Source organism: Rhinoderma darwinii, unplaced genomic scaffold (assembly GCF_050947455.1).
Source record: "Rhinoderma darwinii isolate aRhiDar2 unplaced genomic scaffold, aRhiDar2.hap1 Scaffold_70, whole genome shotgun sequence".
In the NCBI taxonomy this organism is placed as follows: domain Eukaryota; kingdom Metazoa; phylum Chordata; class Amphibia; order Anura; family Rhinodermatidae; genus Rhinoderma; species Rhinoderma darwinii.
Window position 1 is genome coordinate 28134 of NW_027464260.1, and position 16927 is coordinate 45060.

A 16927-nucleotide genomic window follows, 5' to 3' on the forward strand; every position below is an offset into this window, starting at 1 on the left:
GAGCACTGTGGCTGGCACCGTTATGGGAGCACTGTGGCTGGCACCGTTATGGGAGCACTGTGGCTGGCACCGTTATGGGAGCACTGTGGCTGGCACCGTTATGGGAGCACTGTGGCTGGCACTGTTATGGGAGCACTGTGGTTGGCACTGTTATGGGAGCACTGTAGCTGGCACTGTTATGGGAGCACTGTAGCTGGCACTGTTATGGGAGTACTGGTTGGCACTGTTATGGGAGCACTGGCTGGCACTGTTATGGGAGCACTGTGGCTGGCACTGTTATGGGAGCACTGTGGCTGTCACTGTTATGGGAGCACTGTGGCTGGCACTGTTATGGGAGCACTGTGGCTGGCACTGTTATGGGAGCACTGTGGCTGGCACTGTTAAGGGAGCACTGGATGGCACTGTTATGGGAGCACTGTAGCTGGCACTGTTATGGGAGCACTGTAGCTGGCACTGTTATGGGAGTACTGGTTGGCACTGTTATGGGAGCACTGTGGTTGGCACTGTTAAGGGAGCACTGGTTGGCACTGTTATGGGAGCACTGTGGCTGGCACTGTTATGGGAGCACTGTGGCTGGCACTGTTATGGGAGCACTGTGGCTGGCACTGTTATGGGAGCACTGTGGCTGGCACTGTTATGGGAGCACTGTGGCTGGCACTGTTATGGGAGCACTGTGGTTGGCACTGTTATGGGAGCACTGGATGGCACTGTTATGGGAGCACTGGTTGGCACTGTTATGGGAGCACTGGTTGGCACTGTTATGGGAGCACTGGCTGGCACTGTTATGGGAGCACTGTGGCTGGCACTGTTATGGGAGCACTGTGGCTGGCACCGTTATGGGAGCACTGTGGCTGGCACCGTTATGGGAGCACTGTGGCTGGCACCGTTATGGGAGCACTGTGGCTGGCACCGTTATGGGAGCACTGTGGCTGGCACCGTTATGGGAGCACTGTGGCTGGCACCGTTATGGGAGCACTGTGGCTGGAACCGTTATGGGAGCACTGTGGCTGGCACTGTTATGGGAGCACCGTGGCGGGAGCACTGTGGCTGGCACTGTTATGGGAGCACTGTGGCTGGCACTGTTATGGGAGCACTGTGGCTGGCACTGTTATGGGAGCACTGTGGCTGGCACTGTTATGGGAGCACTGTGGCTGGCACTGTTATGGGAGCACTGTGGCTGGCACTGTTATGTGAGCACTGGATGGCACTGTTATGGGAGCACTGGCTGGCACTGTTATGGGAGCACTGTGGCTTGCACTGTTATGGGAGCACTGTGGCTGGCACTGTTATGTGAGCACTGGATGGCACTGTTATGGGAGTACTGTGGTTGGCACTGTTAAGGGAACACTGGCTGTCACTGTTATGGGAGCACTTTAGCTGGCACTGTTATGGGAGCACTGTATCTGGCACTGTTATGGGAGCACTGTGGCTGGCACTGTTATGGGAGCACTGTGGCTGGCACTGTTATGGGAGCACTGTGGCTGGCACTGTTATGGGAGCACTGTGGCTGGCACTGTTATGGGAGCACTGTGGCTGGCACGGTTATGGGAGCACTGTGGCTGGCACTGTTATGGGAGCACTGTGGTTGGCACGGTTATGGGAGCACTGGTTGGCACTGTTATGGGAGCACTGGTTGGCACTGTTATGGGAGCACTGGATGGCACTGTTATGAGAGCACTGGCTGGCACTGTTATGGGAGCACTGTGGCTGGCACTGTTATGGGAGCACTGTGGCTGGCACTGTTATGGGAGCACTGTGGCTGGCACTGTTATGGGAGCACTGTGGCTGGCACTGTTATGGGAGCACTGTGGCTGGCACTGTTATGGGAGTACTGTGGCTGGCACTGTTATGGGAGCACTGTGGCTGGCACTGTTATGGGAGCACTGGATGGCACCGTTATGGGAGCACTGTGGCTGGCACCGTTATGGGAGCACTGTGGCTGGCACCGTTATGGGAGCACTGTGGCTGGCACCGTTATGGGAGCACTGTGGTTGACACTGTTATGGGAGCACTGGATGGCACAGTTATGGGAGAACTGGTTGGCACTGTTATGGGAGCACTGGTTGGCACTGTTATGGGAGCACTGGTTGGCACTGTTATTGGAGCACTGGATGGCACTGTTATGGGAGTACTCTCTGGCACTGTTATGGGAGCACTGTGGCTGGCACTGTTATGGGAGCACTGTGGCTGTCACTGTTATGGGAGCACTGTGGCTGGCACTGTTATGGGAGCACTGTGGCTGGCACTGTTATGGGAGCACTGTGGCTGGCACTGTTAAGGGAGCACTGGATGGCACTGTTATGGGAGCACTGTAGCTGGCACTGTTATGGGAGCACTGGATGGCACTGTTATGGGCGTACTGGCTGGCACTGTTATGGGAGCACTGTGGCTGGCACTGTTATGGGAGCACTGTGGCTGGCGCTGTTATGGGAGCACTGTGGCTGGCACTGTTATGGGAGCACTGTGGCTGGCACTGTTAAGGGAGCACTGTAGCTGGCACTGTTATGGGAGCACTGTGGCTGGCACTGTTATGGGAGCACAGTGGCTGGCACTGTTATGGGAGCACTGTGGCTGGCACTGTTATGGGAGCACTGTGGCTGGCACTGTTATGGGAGCACTGTGGCTGGCACTGTTATGGGAGCACAGTGGCTGGCACTGTTATGGGAGCACTGTGGCTGGCACTGTTAAGGGAGCACTGTAGCTGGCACTGTTATGGGAGCACTGTAGCTGGCACTGTTATGGGAGCACTGTAGCTGGCACTGTTATGGGAGTACTGGTTGGCACTGTTATGGGAGCACTGTGGTTGGCACTGTTAAGGGAGCACTGGATGGCACTGTTATGGGAGTACTGTGGTTGGCACTGTTAAGGGAACACTGGCTGTCACTGTTATGGGAGCACATTAGCTGGCACTGTTATGGGAGCACTGTATCTGGCACTGTTATGGGAACACTGTGGCTGGCACTGTTATGGGAGCACTGTGGCTGGCACCGTTATGGGAGCACTGTGGCTGACACCGTTATGGGAGCACTGTGGCTGGCACCGTTATGGGAGCACTGTGGCTGGCACCGTTATGGGAGCACTGTGGCTGGCACCGTTATGGGAGCACTGTGGCTGGCACTGTTATGGGAGCACTGTGGTTGGCACTGTTATGGGAGCACTGTAGCTGGCACTGTTATGGGAGCACTGTAGCTGGCACTGTTATGGGAGTACTGGTTGGCACTGTTATGGGAGCACTGGCTGGCACTGTTATGGGAGCACTGTGGCTGGCACTGTTATGGGAGCACTGTGGCTGTCACTGTTATGGGAGCACTGTGGCTGGCACTGTTATGGGAGCACTGTGGCTGGCACTGTTATGGGAGCACTGTGGCTGGCACTGTTAAGGGAGCACTGGATGGCACTGTTATGGGAGCACTGTAGCTGGCACTGTTATGGGAGCACTGTAGCTGGCACTGTTATGGGAGTACTGGTTGGCACTGTTATGGGAGCACTGTGGTTGGCACTGTTAAGGGAGAACTGGTTGGCACTGTTATGGGAGCACTGGATGGCACTGTTATGGGCGTACTGGCTGGCACTGTTATGGGAGCACTGTGGCTGGCACTGTTATGGGAGCACTGTGGCTGGCACTGTTATGAGAGCACTGTGGCTGGCACTGTTATGGGAGCACTGTGGCTGGCACTGTTAAGGGAGCACTGTAGCTGGCACTGTTATGGGAGCACTGTAGCTGGCACTGTTATGGGAGCACTGGTTGGCACTGTTATGGGAGCACTGTGGTTGGCACTGTTAAGGGAGCACTGGATGGCACTGTTATGGGAGCACTTTAGCTGGCACTGTTATGGGAGCACTGTATCTGGCACTGTTATGGGAGCACTGTGGCTGGCACTGTTATGGGAGCACTGTGGCTGGCACTGTTATGGGAGCACTGTGGCTGGCACTGTTATGGGAGCACTGTGGCTGGCACGGTTATGGGAGCACTGTGGCTGGCACGGTTATGGGAGCACTGTGGCTGGCACTGTTATGGGAGCACTGTGGCTGGCACTGTTATGGGAGCACTGTAGCTGGCACTGTTATGGGAGCACTGTGGCTGGCACTGTTATGGGAGCACTGTGGCTGGCACTGTTATGGGAGCACTGTGGCTGGCACTGTTATGGGAGCACTGTGGCTGGCACCGTTATGGGAGCACTGTGGCTGGCACCGTTATGGGAGCACTGTGGCTGGCACCGTTATGGGAGCACTGTGGCTGGCACCGTTATGGGAGCACTGTTGCTGGCACCGTTATGGGAGCACTGTGGCTGGCACCGTTATGGGAGCACTGTGGCTGGCACCGTTATGGGAGCACTGTGGCTGGCACCGTTATGGGAGCACTGTGGCTGGCACCGTTATGGGAGCACTGTGGCTGGCACCGTTATGGGAGCACTGTGGCTGGCACTGTTATGGGAGCACTGTGGTTGGCACTGTTATGGGAGCACTGGATGGCACTGTTATGGGAGCACTGGATGGCACTGTTATGGGAGCACTGGCTGGCACTGTTATGGGAGCACTGGTTGGCACTGTTATGGGAGCACTGGATGGCACTGTTATGGGAGCACTGGCTGGCACTGTTATGGGAGCACTGTGGCTGGCACTGTTATGGGAGCACTGTGGCTGGCACTGTTATGGGAGCACTGTGGCTGGCACTGTTATGGGAGCACTGTGGCTGGCACTGTTATGGGAGCACTGTGGCTGGCACTGTTATGGGAGCACGGTGGCTGGCACTGTTATGGGAGCACTGTGGCTGGCACTGTTATGGGAGCACTGGATGGCACTGTTATGGGAGCACTGTAGCTGACACTGTTATGGGAGTACTGGTTGGCACTGTTATGGGAGCACTGGTTGGCACTGTTATGGGAGCACTGGTTGGCACTGTTATGGGAGCACTGGTTGGCACTGTTATGGGAGCACTGGATGGCACTGTTATGGGAGCACTGGCTGGCACTGTTATGGGAGCACTGTGGCTGGCACTGTTATGGGAGCACTGTGGCTGACACTGTTATGGGAGCACTGTGGCTGGCACTGTTATGGGAGCATTGTGGCTGGCACCGTTATGGGAGCACTGTGGCTGGCACCGTTATGGGAGCACTGTGGCTGGCACCGTTATGGGAGCACTGTGGCTGGCACTGTTATGGGAGCACTGTGGTTGGCACTGTTATGGGAGCACTGGATGGCACTGTTATGGGAGCACTGGATGGCACTGTTATGGGAGCACTGGCTGGCACTGTTATGGGAGCACTGGTTGGCACTGTTATGGGAGCACTGGATGGCACTGTTATGGGAGCACTGGCTGGCACTGTTATGGGAGCACTGTGGCTGGCACTGTTATGGGAGCACTGTGGCTGGCACTGTTATGGGAGCACTGTGGCTGGCACTGTTATGGGAGCACTGTGGCTGGCACTGTTATGGGAGCACTGTGGCTGGCACTGTTATGGGAGCACGGTGGCTGGCACTGTTATGGGAGCACTGTGGCTGGCACTGTTATGGGAGCACTGGATGGCACTGTTATGGGAGCACTGTAGCTGACACTGTTATGGGAGTACTGGTTGGCACTGTTATGGGAGCACTGGTTGGCACTGTTATGGGAGCACTGGTTGGCACTGTTATGGGAGCACTGGTTGGCACTGTTATGGGAGCACTGGATGGCACTGTTATGGGAGCACTGGCTGGCACTGTTATGGGAGCATTGTGGCTGGCACTGTTATGGGAGCACTGTGGCTGACACTGTTATGGGAGCACTGTGGCTGGCACTGTTATGGGAGCACTGTGGCTGGCACTGTTATGGGAGCACTGTGGCTGGCACTGTTATGGGAGCACTGTGGCTGGCACTGTTATGGGAGCACTGTGGCTGGCACCGTTATGGGAGCACTGTGGCTGGCACCGTTATGGGAGCACTGTGGCTGGCACCGTTATGGGAGCACTGTGGCTGGCACCGTTATGGGAGCACTGTGGCTGGCACCGTTATGGGAGCACTGTGGCTGGCACCGTTATGGGAGCACTGTGGCTGGCACCGTTATGGGAGCACTGTGGCTGGCACCGTTATGGGAGCACTGTGGCTGGCACCGTTATGGGAGCACTGTGGCTGGCACCGTTATGGGAGCACTGTGGCTGGCACCGTTATGGGAGCACTGTGGCTGGCACCGTTATGGGAGCACTGTGGCTGGCACCGTTATGGGAGCACTGTGGTTGGCACTGTTATGGGAGCACTGGATGGCACTGTTATGGGAGCACTGGTTGGCACTGTTATGGGAGCACTGGTTGGCACTGTTATGGGAGCACTGGTTGGCACTGTTATTGGAGCAATGTGGCTGTCACTGTTATGGGAGCACTGTGGCTGGCACTGTTATGGGAGCACTGTGGCTGGCACTGTTATGGGAGCACTGTGGCTGGCACTGTTAAGGGAGCACTGGATGGCACTGTTATGGGAGCACTGTAGCTGGCACTGTTATGGGAGCACTGTAGCTGGCACTGTTATGGGAGTACTGGTTGGCACTGTTATGGGAGCACTGTGGTTGGCACTGTTAAGGGAGCACTGGTTGGCACTGTTATGGGAGCACTGGATGGCACTGTTATGGGCGTACTGGCTGGCACTGTTATGGGAGCACTGTGGCTGGCACTGTTATGGGAGCACTGTGGCTGGCACTGTTATGGGAGCACTGTGGCTAGCACTGTTATGGGAGCACTGTGGCTGGCACTGTTATGGGAGCACTGTGGCTGGCACGGTTATGGGAGCACTGTGGCTGGCACTGTTATGGGAGCACTGTGGCTGGCACTGTTATGGGAGCACTGTGGCTGGCACTGTTATGGGAGCACTGTGGCTGGCACTGTTATGGGAGCACTGTGGCTGGCACTGTTATGGGAGCACTGTGGTTGGCACTGTTATGGGAGCACTGGATGGCACTGTTATGGGAGCACTGGTTGGCACTGTTATGGGAGCACTGGTTGGCACTGTTATGGGAGCACTGGCTGGCACTGTTATGGGAGCACTGTGGCTGGCACTGTTATGGGAGCACTGTGGCTGGCACCGTTATGGGAGCACTGTGGCTGGCACTGTTATGGGAGCACTGTGGCTAGCACCGTTATGGGAGCACTGTGGCTGGCACCATTATGGGAGCACTGTGGCTGGCACCGTTATGGGAGCACTGTGGCTGGCACCGTTATGGGAGCACTGTGGCTGGCACCGTTATGGGAGCACTGTGGCTGGCACTGTTATGGGAGCACTGTGGTTGGCACTGTTATGGGAGCACTGGATGGCACTGTTATGGGAGCACTGGATGGCACTGTTATGGGAGCACTGGTTGGCACTGTTATTGGAGCACTGGATGGCACTGTTATGGGAGTACTGGCTGGCACTGTTATGGGAGCACTGTGGCTGGCACTGTTATGGGAGCACTGTGGCTGGCACTGTTATGGGAGCACTGTGGCTGGCACTGTTATGGGAGCACTGTGGCTGGCACTGTTATGGGAGCACTGTGGCTGGCACTGTTATGGGAGTACTGGTTGGCACTGTTATGGGAGCACTGGTTGGCACTGTTATGGGAGCACTGGTTGGCACTGTTATGGGAGCACTGGTTGGCACTGTTATGGGAGCACTGGATGGCACTGTTATGGGAGCACTGGCTGGCACTGTTATGGGAGCACTGTGGCTGGCACTGTTATGGGAGCACTGTGGCTGACACTGTTATGGGAGCACTGTGGCTGGCACTGTTATGGGAGCACTGTGGCTGGCACTGTTATGGGAGCACTGTGGCTGGCACTGTTATGGGAGCACTGTGGCTGGCACTGTTATGGGAGCACTGTGGCTGGCACTGTTATGGGAGCACTGTGGCTGGCACTATTATGGGAGCACTGTAGCTGGCACCGTTATGGGAGCACTGTGGCTGGCACCGTTATGGGAGAACTGTGGCTGGCACCGTTATGGGAGCACTGTGGCTGGCACCGTTATGGGAGCACTGTGGCTGGCACCGTTATGGGAGCACTGTGGCTGGCATCGTTATGGGAGCACTGTGGCTGTCACCGTTATGGGAGCACTGTGGCTGGCACCGTTATGGGAGCACTGTGGCTGTCACCGTTATGGGAGCACTGTGGCTGGCACCGTTATGGGAGCACTGTGGCTGGCACTGTTATGGGAGCACTGTGGTTGGCACTGTTATGGGAGCACTGGATGGCACTGTTATGGGAGCACTGGATGGCACTGTTATGGGAGCACTGGTTGGCACTGTTATTGGAGCACTGGATGGCACTGTTATGGGAGTACTGGCTGGCACTGTTATGGGAGCACTGTGGCTGGCACTGTTATGGGAGCACTGTGGCTGTCACTGTTATGGGAGCACTGTGGCTGGCACTGTTATGGGAGCACTGTTGCTGGCACTGTTATGGGAGCACTGTGGCTGGCACTGTTAAGGGAGCACTGGATGGCACTGTTATGGGAGCACTGTAGCTGGCACTGTTATGGGAGTACTGGTTGGCACTGTTATGGGAGCACTGTGGTTGGCATTGTTAAGGGAGCACTGGTTGGCACTGTTATGGGAGAACTGGATGGCACTGTTATGGGCGTACTGGCTGGCACTGTTATGGGAGCACTGTGGCTGGCACTGTTATGAGAGCACTGTGGCTGGCACTGTTATGGGAGCACTGTGGCTGGCACTGTTAAGGGAGCACTGTAGCTGGCACTGTTATGGGAGCACTGTAGCTGGCACTGTTATGGGAGCACTGGTTGGCACTGTTATGGGAGCACTGTGGTTGGCACTGTTAAGGGAGCACTGGATGGCACTGTTATGGGAGCACTTTAGCTGGCACTGTTATGGGAGCACTGTATCAGGCACTGTTATGGGAGCACTGTGGCTGGCACTGTTATGGGAGCACTGTGGCTGGCACTGTTATGGGAGCACTGTGGCTGGCACTGTTATGGGAGCACTGTGGCTGGCACTGTTATGGGAGCACTGTGGCTGGCACGGTTATGGGAGCACTGTAGCTGGCACTGTTATGGGAGCACTGTGGCTGGCACTGTTATGGGAGCACTGTGGCTGGCACTGTTATGGGAGCACTGTGGCAGGCACTGTTATGGGAGCACTGTGGTTGGCACTGTTATGGGAGCACTGGATGGCACTGTTATGGGAGCACTGATTGGCACTGTTATGGGAGCACTGGCTGGCACTGTTATGGGAGCACTGTGGCTGGCACTGTTATGGGAGCACTGTGGCTGGCACTGTTATGGGAGCACTGTGGCTGGCACTGTTATGGGAGCACTGTGGCTGGCACTGAAATGGGAGCACTGTGGCTGGCACTGATATGGGAGCACTGTGGCTGGCACTGTTATGGGAGCACTGTGGTTGGCACTGTTATGGGAGCACTGGATGGCACTGTTATGGGAGCACTGCTTGGCACTGTTATGGGAGCACTGGCTGGCACTGTTATGAGAGCACTGTGGCTGGCACTGTTATGGGAGCACTGTGGCTGGCACTGTTATGGGAGCACTGTGGCTGGCACTGTTATGGGAGCACTGTGGCTGGCACTGTTATGGGAGCACTGTGGCTGGCACTGTTATGGGAGCACTGTGGCTGGCACTGTTATGGGAGCACTGTGGTTGGCACTGTTATGGGAGCACTGGATGGCACTGTTATGGGAGCACTGGTTGGCACTGTTATGGGAGCACTGGTTGGCACTGTTATGGGAGCACTGGCTGGCACTGTTATGGGAGCACTGTGGCTGGCACTGTTATGGGAGCACTGTGGCTGGCACCGTTATGGGAGCACTGTGGCTGGCACCGTTATGGGAGCACTGTGGCTGGCACCGTTATGGGAGCACTGTGGCTGGCACCGTTATGGGAGCACTGTGGCTGGCACCGTTATGGGAGCACTGTGGCTGGCACCGTTATGGGAGCACTGTGGCTGGAACCGTTATGGGAGCACTGTGGCTGGCACTGTTATGGGAGCACCGTGGCGGGAGCACTGTGGCTGGCACTGTTATGGGAGCACTGTGGCTGGCACTGTTATGGGAGCACTGTGGCTGGCACTGTTATGGGAGCACTGTGGCTGGCACTGTTATGGGAGCACTGTGGCTGGCACTGTTATGGGAGCACTGTGGCTGGCACTGTTATGTGAGCACTGGATGGCACTGTTATGGGAGCACTGGCTGGCACTGTTATGGGAGCACTGTGGCTTGCACTGTTATGGGAGCACTGTGGCTGGCACTGTTATGTGAGCACTGGATGGCACTGTTATGGGAGTACTGTGGTTGGCACTGTTAAGGGAACACTGGCTGTCACTGTTATGGGAGCACTTTAGCTGGCACTGTTATGGGAGCACTGTATCTGGCACTGTTATGGGAGCACTGTGGCTGGCACTGTTATGGGAGCACTGTGGCTGGCACTGTTATGGGAGCACTGTGGCTGGCACTGTTATGGGAGCACTGTGGCTGGCACTGTTATGGGAGCACTGTGGCTGGCACGGTTATGGGAGCACTGTGGCTGGCACTGTTATGGGAGCACTGTGGTTGGCACGGTTATGGGAGCACTGGTTGGCACTGTTATGGGAGCACTGGTTGGCACTGTTATGGGAGCACTGGATGGCACTGTTATGAGAGCACTGGCTGGCACTGTTATGGGAGCACTGTGGCTGGCACTGTTATGGGAGCACTGTGGCTGGCACTGTTATGGGAGCACTGTGGCTGGCACTGTTATGGGAGCACTGTGGCTGGCACTGTTATGGGAGCACTGTGGCTTGCACTGTTATGGGAGCACTGTGGCTGGCACTGTTATGGGAGCACTGTGGCTGGCACTGTTATGGGAGCACTGTGGCTGGCACCGTTATGGGAGCACTGTGGCTGGCACCGTTATGGGAGCACTGTGGCTGGCACCGTTATGGGAGCACTGTGGCTGGCACCGTTATGGGAGCACTGTGGCTGGCACCGTTATGGGAGCACTGTGGCTGGCACCGTTATGGGAGCACTGTGGCTGGCACCGTTATGGGAGCACTGTGGCTGGCACCGTTATGGGAGCACTGTGGCTGGCACCGTTATGGGAGCACTGTGGCTGGCACCGTTATGGGAGCACTGTGGCTGGCACCGTTATGGGAGCACTGTGGCTGGCATCGTTATGGGAGCACTGTGGCTGGCACCGTTATGGGAGCACTGTGGCTGGCACCGTTATGGGAGCACTGTGGCTGGCACCGTTATGGGAGCACTGTGGCTGGAACCGTTATGGGAGCACTGTGGCTGGCACTGTTATGGGAGCACCGTGGCGGGAGCACTGTGGCTGGCACTGTTATGGGAGCACTGTGGCTGGCACTGTTATGGGAGCACTGTGGCTGGCACTGTTATGGGAGCACTGTGGCTGGCACTGTTATGGGAGTACTGTGGCTGGCACTGTTATGGGAGCACTGTGGCTGGCACTGTTATGGGAGCACTGGATGGCACTGTTATGGGAGCACTGTAGCTGGCACTGTTATGGGAGTACTGGTTGGCACCGTTATGGGAGCACTGGTTGGCACTGTTATGGGAGCACTGGTTGGCACTGTTATGGGAGCACTGGTTGGCACTGTTATGGGAGCACTGGATGGCACTGTTATGGGAGCACTGGATGGCACTGTTATGGGAGCACTGTGGCTGGCACTGTTATGGGAGCACTGTGGCTGGCACTGTTATGGGAGCACTGTGGCTGGCACTGTTATGGGAGCACTGTGGCTGGCACTGTTATGGGAGCACTGTGGCTGGCACTGTTATGGGAGCACTGTGGCTTGCACTGTTATGGGAGCACTGTGGCTGGCACTGTTATGGGAGCACTGTGGCTGGCACTGTTATGGGAGCACTGTGGCTGGCACTGTTATGGGAGCACTGGATGGCACTGTTATGGGAGCACTGTAGCTGGCACTGTTATGGGAGTACTGGTTGGCACTGTTATGGGAGCACTGGTTGTCACTGTTATGGGAGCACTGGTTGGCAATGTTATGGGAGCACTGGTTGGCACTGTTATGGGAGCACTGGATGGCACTGTTATGGGAGCACTGGCTGGCACTGTTATGGGATCACTGTGGCTGGCACTGTTATGGGAGCACTGTGGCTGGCACTGTTATGGGAGCACTGTGGCTGGCACTGTTATGGGAGCACTGTGGCTGGCACTGTTATGGGAGCACTGTGGCTGGCACTGTTATGGGAGCACTGTGGCTGCCACTGTTATGGGAGCACTGTGGCTGGCACTGTTATGGGAGCACTGTGGCTGGCACTGTTAAGGGAGCACTGGATGGCACTGTTATGGGAGCACTGTAGCTGGCACTGTTATGGGAGTACTGGTTGGCACTGTTATGGGAGCACTGTGGTTGGCATTGTTAAGGGAGCACTGGTTGGCACTGTTATGGGAGAACTGGATGGCACTGTTATGGGCGTACTGGCTGGCACTGTTATGGGAGCACTGTGGCTGGCACTGTTATGAGAGCACTGTGGCTGGCACTGTTATGGGAGCACTGTGGCTGGCACTGTTAAGGGAGCACTGTAGCTGGCACTGTTATGGGAGCACTGTAGCTGGCACTGTTATGGGAGCACTGGTTGGCACTGTTATGGGAGCACTGTGGTTGGCACTGTTAAGGGAGCACTGGATGGCACTGTTATGGGAGCACTTTAGCTGGCACTGTTATGGGAGCACTGTATCAGGCACTGTTATGGGAGCACTGTGGCTGGCACTGTTATGGGAGCACTGTGGCTGGCACTGTTATGGGAGCACTGTGGCTGGCACTGTTATGGGAGCACTGTGGCTGGCACTGTTATGGGAGCACTGTGGCTGGCACGGTTATGGGAGCACTGTAGCTGGCACTGTTATGGGAGCACTGTGGCTGGCACTGTTATGGGAGCACTGTGGCTGGCACTGTTATGGGAGCACTGTGGCAGGCACTGTTATGGGAGCACTGTGGTTGGCACTGTTATGGGAGCACTGGATGGCACTGTTATGGGAGCACTGATTGGCACTGTTATGGGAGCACTGGCTGGCACTGTTATGGGAGCACTGTGGCTGGCACTGTTATGGGAGCACTGTGGCTGGCACTGTTATGGGAGCACTGTGGCTGGCACTGTTATGGGAGCACTGTGGCTGGCACTGAAATGGGAGCACTGTGGCTGGCACTGATATGGGAGCACTGTGGCTGGCACTGTTATGGGAGCACTGTGGTTGGCACTGTTATGGGAGCACTGGATGGCACTGTTATGGGAGCACTGCTTGGCACTGTTATGGGAGCACTGGCTGGCACTGTTATGAGAGCACTGTGGCTGGCACTGTTATGGGAGCACTGTGGCTGGCACTGTTATGGGAGCACTGTGGCTGGCACTGTTATGGGAGCACTGTGGCTGGCACTGTTATGGGAGCACTGTGGCTGGCACTGTTATGGGAGCACTGTGGCTGGCACTGTTATGGGAGCACTGTGGTTGGCACTGTTATGGGAGCACTGGATGGCACTGTTATGGGAGCACTGGTTGGCACTGTTATGGGAGCACTGGTTGGCACTGTTATGGGAGCACTGGCTGGCACTGTTATGGGAGCACTGTGGCTGGCACTGTTATGGGAGCACTGTGGCTGGCACCGTTATGGGAGCACTGTGGCTGGCACCGTTATGGGAGCACTGTGGCTGGCACCGTTATGGGAGCACTGTGGCTGGCACCGTTATGGGAGCACTGTGGCTGGCACCGTTACGGGAGCACTGTGGCTGGCACCGTTATGGGAGCACTGTGGCTGGAACCGTTATGGGAGCACTGTGGCTGGCACTGTTATGGGAGCACCGTGGCGGGAGCACTGTGGCTGGCACTGTTATGGGAGCACTGTGGCTGGCACTGTTATGGGAGCACTGTGGCTGGCACTGTTATGGGAGCACTGTGGCTGGCACTGTTATGGGAGCACTGTGGCTGGCACTGTTATGGGAGCACTGTGGCTGGCACTGTTATGTGAGCACTGGATGGCACTGTTATGGGAGCACTGGCTGGCACTGTTATGGGAGCACTGTGGCTTGCACTGTTATGGGAGCACTGTGGCTGGCACTGTTATGTGAGCACTGGATGGCACTGTTATGGGAGTACTGTGGTTGGCACTGTTAAGGGAACACTGGCTGTCACTGTTATGGGAGCACTTTAGCTGGCACTGTTATGGGAGCACTGTATCTGGCACTGTTATGGGAGCACTGTGGCTGGCACTGTTATGGGAGCACTGTGGCTGGCACTGTTATGGGAGCACTGTGGCTGGCACTGTTATGGGAGCACTGTGGCTGGCACTGTTATGGGAGCACTGTGGCTGGCACGGTTATGGGAGCACTGTGGCTGGCACTGTTATGGGAGCACTGTGGTTGGCACGGTTATGGGAGCACTGGTTGGCACTGTTATGGGAGCACTGGTTGGCACTGTTATGGGAGCACTGGATGGCACTGTTATGAGAGCACTGGCTGGCACTGTTATGGGAGCACTGTGGCTGGCACTGTTATGGGAGCACTGTGGCTGGCACTGTTATGGGAGCACTGTGGCTGGCACTGTTATGGGAGCACTGTGGCTGGCACTGTTATGGGAGCACTGTGGCTTGCACTGTTATGGGAGCACTGTGGCTGGCACTGTTATGGGAGCACTGTGGCTGGCACTGTTATGGGAGCACTGTGGCTGGCACCGTTATGGGAGCACTGTGGCTGGCACCGTTATGGGAGCACTGTGGCTGGCACCGTTATGGGAGCACTGTGGCTGGCACCGTTATGGGAGCACTGTGGCTGGCACCGTTATGGGAGCACTGTGGCTGGCACCGTTATGGGAGCACTGTGGCTGGCACCGTTATGGGAGCACTGTGGCTGGCACCGTTATGGGAGCACTGTGGCTGGCACCGTTATGGGAGCACTGTGGCTGGCACCGTTATGGGAGCACTGTGGCTGGCACCGTTATGGGAGCACTGTGGCTGGCACCGTTATGGGAGCACTGTGGCTGGCATCGTTATGGGAGCACTGTGGCTGGCACCGTTATGGGAGCACTGTGGCTGGCACCGTTATGGGAGCACTGTGGCTGGCACCGTTATGGGAGCACTGTGGCTGGAACCGTTATGGGAGCACTGTGGCTGGCACTGTTATGGGAGCACCGTGGCGGGAGCACTGTGGCTGGCACTGTTATGGGAGCACTGTGGCTGGCACTGTTATGGGAGCACTGTGGCTGGCACTGTTATGGGAGTACTGTGGCTGGCACTGTTATGGGAGCACTGTGGCTGGCACTGTTATGGGAGCACTGGATGGCACTGTTATGGGAGCACTGTAGCTGGCACTGTTATGGGAGTACTGGTTGGCACCGTTATGGGAGCACTGGTTGGCACTGTTATGGGAGCACTGGTTGGCACTGTTATGGGAGCACTGGTTGGCACTGTTATGGGAGCACTGGATGGCACTGTTATGGGAGCACTGGATGGCACTGTTATGGGAGCACTGTGGCTGGCACTGTTATGGGAGCACTGTGGCTGGCACTGTTATGGGAGCACTGTGGCTGGCACTGTTATGGGAGCACTGTGGCTGGCACTGTTATGGGAGCACTGTGGCTGGCACTGTTATGGGAGCACTGTGGCTTGCACTGTTATGGGAGCACTGTGGCTGGCACTGTTATGGGAGCACTGTGGCTGGCACTGTTATGGGAGCACTGTGGCTGGCACTGTTATGGGAGCACTGGATGGCACTGTTATGGGAGCACTGTAGCTGGCACTGTTATGGGAGTACTGGTTGGCACTGTTATGGGAGCACTGGTTGTCACTGTTATGGGAGCACTGGTTGGCAATGTTATGGGAGCACTGGTTGGCACTGTTATGGGAGCACTGGATGGCACTGTTATGGGAGCACTGGCTGGCACTGTTATGGGATCACTGTGGCTGGCACTGTTATGGGAGCACTGTGGCTGGCACTGTTATGGGAGCACTGTGGCTGGCACTGTTATGGGAGCACTGTGGCTGGCACTGTTATGGGAGCACTGTGGCTGGCACTGTTATGGGAGCACTGTGGCTGCCACTGTTATGGGAGCACTGTGGCTGGCACTGTTATGGGAGCACTGTCGCTGGCACCGTTATGGGAGCACTGTGGCTGGCACCGTTATGGGAGCACTGTGGCTGGCACCGTTATGGGAGCACTGTGGCTGGCACCGTTATGGGAGCACTGTGGCTGGCACCGTTATGGGAGCACTGTGGCTGGCACCGTTATGGGAGCACTGTGGCTGGCACCGTTATGGGAGCACTGTGGCTGGCACCGTTATGGGAGCACTGTGGCTGGCACCGTTATGGGAGCACTGTGGCTGGCACCGTTATGGGAGCACTGTGGTTGACACTGTTATGGGAGCACTGGATGGCACAGTTATGGGAGAACTGGTTGGCACTGTTATGGGAGCACTGGTTGGCACTGTTATGGGAGCACTGGTTGGCACTGTTATTGGAGCACTGGATGGCACTGTTATGGGAGTACTCTCTGGCACTGTTATGGGAGCACTGTGGCTGGCACTGTTATGGGAGCACTGTGGCTGTCACTGTTATGGGAGCACTGTGGCTGGCACTGTTATGGGAGCACTGTGGCTGGCACTGTTATGGGAGCACTGTGGCTGGCACTGTTAAGGGAGCACTGGATGGCACTGTTATGGGAGCACTGTAGCTGGCACTGTTATGGGAGCACTGGATGGCACTGTTATGGGCGTACTGGCTGGCACTGTTATGGGAGCACTGTGGCTGGCACTGTTATGGGAGCACTGTGGCTGGCGCTGTTATGGGAGCACTGTGGCTGGCACTGTTATGGGAGCACTGTGGCTGGCACTGTTAAGGGAGCACTGTAGCTGGCACTGTTATGGGAGCACTGTGGCTGGCACTGTTATGGGAGCACAGTGGCTGGCACTGTTATGGGAGCACTGTGGCTGGCACTGTTATGGGAGCACT